The following is a 9,946-nucleotide window of genomic DNA, read 5'->3' on the forward strand; positions in this document are numbered from 1 at the left end:
CTAATTTCTAAGGTTTATATAGTATCTAACATAAAAGAGATAAATTAACTGAAAATAAAAGATAAAATAGGGAAAACTGATAGAATATCGGACTTGGATCTGCAATTGGGTCGGGTCCGTCTCCGTGATCTCGACCGAGACATGTGAGTCTCGGTCGAGACTTTAATGTCGAAGCCAAACCTCGATCGAGACATTTGGGTCTCGGTCGAGACATTTATGTCGAGGGTAAATCTCGATCGAGACATTTGGGTCTCGGTCGAGACATTTCCTTCGTAGATCTTTCTCGTTGTGACACCTCCTCTCGCACTGGTCTTCGGTCTTCTATAAGCTACCGAGGCAGCTCGGCTTCTCCTCTCAGCTTCTCCATGGGTGTAGGTGTGTTAGTCTTCTCTCTAGCTCCGTCCCAAATGCACTAGAGGTGAGTACAAACGGAATCTCCATAATAAAACCACAAATCAACGCTTATGAGCATCCCGCAAATCCATAGGTGCACATCATACCGGATTCCGGAAATACCACTCAATAAGCACCTAAACACCACTAATCCTAAGGTAATAGTCGATAGTTAACACCATATAATAAGCTCCTATCACGACTGAAAATGACAACTTCAACTTCGTTACGAAGAAAAAATGGCCTAGAGGATCTAGTCAAATCAAGCGAGATATGTTCGGCCCAAGTGCAAATGAGAAGGAACTGAAGGTTGATCTTGTACTATATTCGCTAAAAGTCGTCCACTGCATCATCGTGCACAACAACATGGCACGGTAGGACAGGAGGGATGTTGTGACCATCGTCAATGGAGTGCTCCTGCATAAATGTATGAAGCGCGAGTTCATTGATACTCCATAGATCATGTACAAACATATAGTAATGGTCGATACGTTAGTTTTTCCTACGAAAATTTATGTGCTTGATATGGAGAATGATAGGAAAGCTTCACCTATACTGGTAGGTATACCGTTTATAAGGACTGCGGGCACTAAGGTAGATCTAGGTAAGAGGACTTCGTCTTTAAAATTTGATGGTGATGTGGTGAGTTTTGATCTGTTGAAGGATACTAAGGATTGTGTAGAGGATTTAACATGTGTTTATTAAAGTGATTGGTCCCATTGGGGATGTGGATAGTACTAAGATGTGTTGGCCGATGTGCCCCCTATGTTGAATTTAGAGGGAAAAAAGCTTCCCCCTCCTTCTCTTATTTTACAGATATTGAGAGTCATGACTACTTTACCTCCAGGGCATTACATAGAGAAGAAGGGATGATAGAAAAAGAGGATGACAAAGAGAAAGGGAATAAAGCAATATTACATAAGGAAGGATGATTTGGCCCTCAGAGGGCCTAATACTTGGTGATAGAGAGTAAGAAGTCGGGCCTACGACTTTAACCAAAGGCGTTGTGTGGGAGGCAGCCCGTCTAAAGAGATAATTTTCCTTTGTCTTTATTTCACAATAGGGACATTGTGTAGGTGAAATGTGGGAGATGAAGTTATCTCAACTATCCTTTTTTTGAGAAATTTGAGTATTTTTGAATTTTTAGAGTCGGTATTCATATTTTCCCCCTAATTGATACTTTGTGGACTTCTATAATGGTGCATGGAATTTGGATCTGTTTATAATGCTTTAGATGTTAATATTGAAATTATGTATGATGATGATATGATTGATCAAATTTAGGACTTAAACTTGAGCATGTGGATTATGAATAGGATACATTAGGATCCATATTAAGATTGCAATTTCACCATCTCATCTCTAATTTTTGCATATTGTTCAGTATTATCTTGCTTCCATCCTTTTTCATTACAATTTGAATAACACAAAATAAATTGTAGTGAACTCCTAGTAAAATAAGCCGGAAGAGCACTCGATCTTCGTGGTGTGGAAGATCACGCCGGGTTCGATCCTCAATGGTTAAACAAACAAAGAGTCTCATTAGTTGGCCCTGACTGTAAGACGGACGGGCCCGATACCTAAATAATGATCTTAAAAAAATTAGTGAAAGATACATGAATAGGATGAAAAAAGCAATGAATGTTATATGTGGTATTACTTGATTTGAGTTGTCGTTTTTTGTATGCTTTCGATGGCATTGGATCTTGTGAATTCTTATCACAGATTATGAAGCATGTTAGGAAAAGGAATTCTCGTTTATTTGATCTTGCTTTATTATCTTTCACATATTACTTGAATAGATACATCTTTTGCCTGGTTAAGATATTCATGATTAGTGCACTTGCGTAGGATAAGCATAGTTTAATTTTGTGGAATGATTGATTCTATTGTTGGGTTAGTTTAGAGTTTATTGAGTCTTGCATTGTTTTTGAAGTTTTCTAGTAGAGTCAAAATCTATGTTGGTGCTTTGATGATTGTAGGTACTTAGGAGCTAAAGTGTTGATCAAAGGACCACTGCTATCAAGTCTTCCATACTCGCTAAGATCACCAATTAGTTAGGTGCAGCTTACTCGAGGACGAGCAAGGTCTAAGTGTGGGGGTGTTTGATAGGAGACATCTAGTATGGCGCAACAAGTGGTCGTTAGCATCATTTATGGGTGAATTGGCATGTTTATTGAGCATATTACTGTGATCCGGACATCACAAAGAAAAGGTGTTATATATAAAGGTTGACAGATATTGGAAGAGAAAATTGCCAAAGGGAAGAAGGACGATCGCGCACACACGGACGCAGCCACGCGGGACCATAGAGTGCCAGGCGTGACCGCGCCACTGTTCACGGAACAAATTGTCAAGATCGGCCCAGCGCAACCGTGCCGACACATCCGCGACCACGCCTTGTTGGGCCAATAAACCTGCGGACCCCTTCTTTACCGAGAGGCACTTTTCGCCTTGCACATACCTTCTGGTGGAGCTCGGACTGGGCCTTTTCAGATTAGTTTTCTAGTGTTTGGTAAATAAATATAGGGTTTGAGTTGTGCCTCCACCCCGTCTTGCATTTTTTGCTAATTTGAGTATCATGTAGTTCTTACAATGAGGCAAGAGTAGTTCCATTACTTTGTTCAGCATGTGGAAGTCAAGAGATGAATTGATTGTAAGACTTCTATCATTGATTCTTAATTATATCCTAGTTATTGAATCTCTCTTGCCCTTTAATTGATTATTGAATTGATTTACCTGTCCAGCCTAATTAACTAGGTAGAATAAGTCTATTTGAAACTGCTAGGTCTGAGTTGTCCGAGATGGAGAGTCTTATCATTAGGTAGCAAATCAATACATGACCTAGTTGGGATTGTCATTGTAGGGAGAGGTGTTGATGTGTTAAATATCGGTCTTGAGCTACTACATGTTCCTATTTATTCCTGAATGCATTGCTGCTTACGTACTTAATCTTGATAGTTTCAGGGTTGTATTTAAGTAAGGGATATTATGACTAGTTGGACTATTAGATATATAAGAACAAGGATTAGGATAACTAGAGGATATAAATATTAGGATGAATCCGAGTATAATTAGGAAGTCAATGATCAATCATTCATTCTGTTAGGTGGATATTTGTTGAGCAAGGTGTTTTCCCATAATTGCTTTCAATCAATCATTAGTTTAGTTCTATTCGTTCCCCTTTTGGTTACCTTTAAAGTTGATTAATTAATTGCACAATAATTGAATACCTTATTCCCTGTGGGATCGACCCTTTCTTGCCACTCTACTTGTAGAGGAGCTGGTTAGGTAATTATTATTTTGACACAGCTAAACGAAGATCGTCAATCCACTATTAAAAAGTAAAAATCCTCACAAAATCCTTGTTGTTTCCATTTCCCTTAAGTTGTAGATTCAATGGCCGTCCTTTCACTAGACCAAATCTTCTATGCGTTTTTTAAGATTCCACCTCTAGATTCTCGTTGTTTGCTTTATTACTTGTATCTTCTCTCATTTCTCTGAAGCGTGATCCACTAGCTTTACAATGACTCTCGCTCGCGTAAAGCTAGTCCTTCCGTCTCCTTATTTCTTCTCTGCAACTCTTATTCTTTCTTGGTGAGATAAACCTTTCTCCGCTAGACCTTAGACTAGTCCATCATAGACTCACCTAGTCCGCTTGTGTCAAAGCTACACTTATAACTCCACGAGCTATACTTGGAAAACTTAGAACAAACAAAGATATCAAATACTTAAGTTTTTTATTATTAAAAGAAACGGAACGGTTTAACTAGTCATTCCAGCACTAGCTCAAACCAACATGATATTACTTACATAAATTCATATTTTTTACATACATAAAAACATATTTGTCTACACAACATCATAAATTAGTTAAATGTAATTGCTACACAAAAATTAAACTAACTCAGTCATAATGCTATACCACCACCACCTCCTCTCCCAAGGCAACTGTCGCTTGCCCCTTCTGTCCGCCACCACCAACACTACTAGGATTCAATTCCATTCTCCTACTGCAACAACGGTACGCTCTCGTTCTCTCTAAAAACGAACTCTAATACACACTAAAATATAAGTTAAATAGACCCTTGCGTTGGTTTTGAATCCAAGTCCAGCCTGGTGCTGGTGAGGTTCATATCATCGATGGTCTCCAACATCATCGCCGTAACCGCCATGTCAAGTTCATTTTAGGACTCTTCCACTGGTACGTTGAGCCATCCAAGCCGAGTCCCAACAACTGGAGAACTTTGCTTCACCCGATCTTCATTGTTTTTGGGGTGGTGTCAGTGAAAACGAAGGAGAAGGGTGACAAGGAGGCATTTTGCCGAAAGCCTAAGAGTAGTGGAGGCTGCTATGTCAGAAGAAGAGACCAAATAGTTTAAGGAAAAGATTATGGTTAATTAAGAGGAATAAGGATCCGGTGAAAACAATCTTATGATGTGAAGTGCGAACTTTGTCGGGTACACATATAACACACTAATGTTCACATATAACACGCTAATATTCACATCTAAAGGGATAAAAAAATCACCCAGAAAACGTAAAATAAAAATAAAAATAATAGTTCACCATTAATTACATAAATGTCACCGCGTGGATTCATTAAAAACCCATCTTTTAATCTCATCCCTCCATTTTCTAATCTAATGGCTTAACACACCATAAGAGTTGTTTTCACCGGTATAGTTTAGGAATTGACATTCTACTTGTTAATTGACATTCCACAACATGTTGTTATTTTATTCTTCAAACACATAAATACAAATTACGATCCAGTGAACGTGTCAAAAAAAATCGATAAGTCAGTCGATCGAGCCACTAAAATAGTCACCACCATCATCTCCATCCGGCCGCACAAACGGGGCTTGCCTCCCGCTCCAACCCGCACCGCCTCCGCCTCCGTCTCCGATGTTCATCGTTCTCACATCAACCACACTTCACGCACAGCCCCAGCCGGATGTTCTCACCGCCGATTTCACATCGACCCATCCTCCGTCCATCATCATCGTAGTTGCAACATACCCATCGTCATTGCCAGCCCTAGATATGACCGTGTTCTTCACCGGCGTTCAACGGCTTCGCATCCTTAGTTCTGCAGCCCATCTCTCCCGCCACACCAGCCGCTCTTTATCACCACCAATAGCCCCGACCTGTAGCCGTTACTAACCTGCTGGATCTGCATTCAACCATGGTCATATCCTCACAGCCACCGTTCATCAAACCCTACCGCCATAAAACGGCGCTGCTTTATGCGAAAGAAGAAGTGCGATTTGTGTCGTTGACCATCCTTGCCTTTTGTTTCACTCCAGCTAAAAGAAGTGCATTTACGAAGCCCAACATCAGGCCCAATACCAAAAAAAAAAGCAAACGGCCAAACATAAGTCGGTACTGTTGCAATATCATATGGTTCATATTTCATTGTTTATATCCATTTAAATTTGCAATCTTACGCTGAAAATAGATTAGTATTTGATTGTAAGAGAGAGTTTTTATTGGTTAAAAGATGAGAGATTAGTTTTTCTTTTAAAGAAAAAAAGTGCCAAAAAAACGTGAGATAAGGGAAATAAGAGAGATTTAGTATAGATGTGATATGGCACATCGAGTTTCAGAGTGCCGTCTGCCCGTAGATCGTCAGCGTTTGAAGGTTATGAAGATGAGTTCTAAGATTGGTCCTGGCACATGGCTGATTATTTTAGCCACAAAGACTACGATGAAGTCGAGCAATGCGATGTCGCAATCAGCTGCTTCACCAAATATGCCCTTACTTGGTGGAATCGTGAAGAGGAGTACCGTCATTACCGTCGTTGGCAACCCGTCATCACTTAGGAACAACTTGTTTATGTTATGAAGAAACATTTCGTTCCGAATGTTGAACCTATAGCCTATGTTGCTAGTTGTAAACGACGAACCAGGCCACACCGAGAGTGTATCCACCATCGACTAGGACCACAACAATTGATTTCCACTGAGTTCTCTACCATGCAATCTACACACCCACTTGAGCATCGTTCTAAGTGTGCCACGGTTCGAGACACTCGATCTCCCCCTTTTGTCCCAGTCTCACATGTGATACTCGACCCTGTGCCGCATGTCATACCCATGACAGCGACGGAGCCGATTTATGATGTGACCAAGAGTTCTATCCCTCCGACGCTGCCCAGGATTGATTCTCCGACCATTTTTTTTATGATTCCCTTGAGGAAGATGCAGCGGCGAATCCTAGCACACAGACACGGTCACCTCTTGAATCGCCTCCCATATTTGATATGTATCCCGAGGATGGGTTACTAGATGTTCCCATGCTGATAGAGAGTGTCTCATCTGACGTGTGCGAAAGGATAGACGTTCCAGTACTAGTGTCTACAACTTTACCTGAACCCGAGGGGTCACCGATTTATCCACATGAGGGGACAGTCATTGCCATAAGAATGTCCAAGCTAGAAGTGAAGATCACTCCAACACCAGAGCCTTTCATATTACACTTTGTGGTGCCTAGTAGGTCTTGGACCCTATATAAAGTCCTTACTCTCCTTGACATCTGCACGCGTGATCTCACTTGCTCCTACTAGTTCGAAGCGGGGACGCTTCGATTCTAAGGGAGGGAGAATCATGCAATCCTGGCTTGAAATCAGACAATTCGAGGCAAACGTGAGACGACCCCGACAATGGCGTCCTCCTTGAACGGATGCTTAGTATATAGTTATTACATATTATATTATTATCATTATCATTTTTATGCATTTTGTATTTTGGGCGTGTGTTTCTCTTATACTTAAGATGATCGGCCCATTAGTTAGATATGCTCAAGCCCATTAGGGTTTTGGAGAGTTATTTGGCTATATATAGCCTTCTTGTATTGCTTTTGCAATCAATTTGAATTTGAGAGCTAAGTTGTGTGTAAACACCATTAGCTTCGGCATCAAACCCGATTTGGGCTCGCACCTCCACGAGCGATTTATCAATTTCCCTCGTGCATCCAACGAAACACAATCAAACGACGACTAGGTGAACGTGCTCGATCTAGATCCGCGCACGAGATGAGTCGACCCGAGTATATTTCGTATGATATGGTTTAGGAATTAAGCAAATAATAAATAAATAAAAATGAAAGATAAATCAAGAGTCTACTTTTGGAAGAAGGTAATAAAAAGGGTCTATTAGGATATTCTTTACAATTTGCTTACCTTATGAAGGATAAAATGAACATTTTACCATATTAACGAAAAATGGAATGGGAGATCAAAATAGGTGGTGACTTTATAACAGCATAATCAGTTTGAATGGTTAATACAAATAGTTTGATAACAGTTAGTTTTCTGTAAATTTTGATAAGTAACGAGTAGTTTTCCATCTTTTTTATTTTTGAAGATGATGGTTCTTGAAATTGTGTATTCTCAACAAAGTGGTAGCACATAAAGTTATTCATTTGATCCTAACCAACAATCATCAAATGAAGGAAACCAATAACCAGAAACAGAAACTCATCATCTTTCACAAATAGAGAAAAAGAGCAAGCAACAACACATCATCAACTAATAAACTCCTGGCTCAACATTTGGCAAATGTTAGAAATACTTAATGTACTTTTAATATAAACACTGGACGGGGCATTACCACATGGTGCGTTCAAGGCAACTACAAAAGAATTCAACATGTCAACCAGGATCATTGGCAGACTATGAGCAACAAAAAAGCAACACCAAGATATTGTATAAGAGTACAATGTAAGTAACCAGTACAACAATTTTGGAATAAAAAGGATTACCAAGAAGCAATTACAACAATAGACATGGGAGACAAATCTTGTTTTTTAGATCTTTCTAGCAAGCTTCAAATTTCAAATAGCACATGTCATAGACTAGTGAAGTAGAAAATCATAAGGCCAAATACAAATGCCTTACATTTAGGACTAAGGGAGCATCAGAATCATGGAAGGTTGAAACATATACTAGATTTATTACAAGGGGACAATTTCCAAACAAAGAGCCAATATTTTCCCATGTATGACTCTGCTCATATATATGAGAAGTGGTTCTTTCTAACAAAGAAGACAATAAGAGTCTATCTAGAACAAACTGAGAGAGGCAAGTACAGAGATGCAAGTTCAAGTAAGTTTATTCCAAATTCATGTTTACTCAAGTGGTTGCTAGGTCTAGGTTCAACATAGAGAGACAATGTGTATTTGATGGAAAGACGTCAATCTTTCCATTAACATATCAACAACCAGCGGAATGGAACTCAAAAAGCATAGAGAAGGGTACACTTGTCAGAAAATTAATTGAGTCGGTGAACAATAAAGTGACTAGAAAAAAAGTTGATTGAGCAAATTCTTCCAACAATGAAGACAAAATGACCAATAGATAGGGCTCATAGGGCAATATTCATCCAACAACACAATGTGTAGGTTAACAACACAATATGATCTTGATTGGCAACAAGTATTTTCAAGAAGGGTTCACATTTATTTTATTACGGTGGGCAACTTATAGCCTAGACTTAAACATATTGGATTTAGAATTTTTTTAGAAGTATTCAATCCCTCCTGCGCAAAAAATGCCTAGAGATGTTTATTAAATGCTATAATAGTGCATTAAGATTTTTATGAGTTAGACCCTATAAGTTTAGACAATATATGAATGTCACTTCAGTATGTTATGAATGAAATATTAAAATGTAAAGGATTTGCCTCATGTAAACAGAAAAAATAAAGACTAAAGGAAAATCAACCAATAGAAGTCAAAGCATCAGATTGGGATATTATAGTGAACATTATTCATGAAATTGCAAATCAAAATACAGAACGAGAAGGATAATAGGGATATCAAATTCACCTCAACCGACAAAATTTAACACAACAACTCAACAAATGAAGAAATTGATGAAGTTGTAGAAGAAATATAGACTATGTAGAGTACAACTGCATAATAAGAAGCTAGTCATACTAGAATGAGACAACTCATCATAACTATGTTTGCATAATTTATGATATTTATCTCATATAAGTCTATGCAACACTATTTTGAAGGCAAAATTTGTGTTGTTTAGATACAACTAAACTATATTAAAAAGCATGTAGAATTAAATGTCATTTTATATCAATTTCAATTGTATATTAAATCATACACATTTTATATCAGCTAGACTCAATCATGCAATATTAGTGTATGGCATTCTCAATTTATATTAGTTGTGCAATCAATTCAGACAAATTAGGACATGATGTATTAATCTATCTTCATATCAGTTTATATAGTCTATAAGAGGATGAAGACTAACTGTCTTTTCAGGTATATTTAAACATGAAAATGTATATTAATTGTCTTTCCAGATTATATTAAGTATGCAATCAGTATATACTAAATTAGAACATGAAATATTAATATATGTTCATATCATTTTCAAAACTATAGTATTGGTTGCATTCTATGAAATCTATAATATAGACTAATTGTTTTCTCAATTTATTTAAGCATGCATAATGATTTTGTAGAAATCCAAACTAAAAGTCTAGTCACTTCAGCATGATTTACATCATGCAATTAAGTAAGAATCT

The sequence above is a fragment of the Phyllobates terribilis genome, unplaced genomic scaffold (genome assembly GCF_046119375.1).
Source record: "Phyllobates terribilis strain yellow unplaced genomic scaffold, ASM4611937v1 Scaffold_3542__1_contigs__length_76003, whole genome shotgun sequence".
Taxonomy (NCBI): domain Eukaryota; kingdom Metazoa; phylum Chordata; class Amphibia; order Anura; family Dendrobatidae; genus Phyllobates; species Phyllobates terribilis.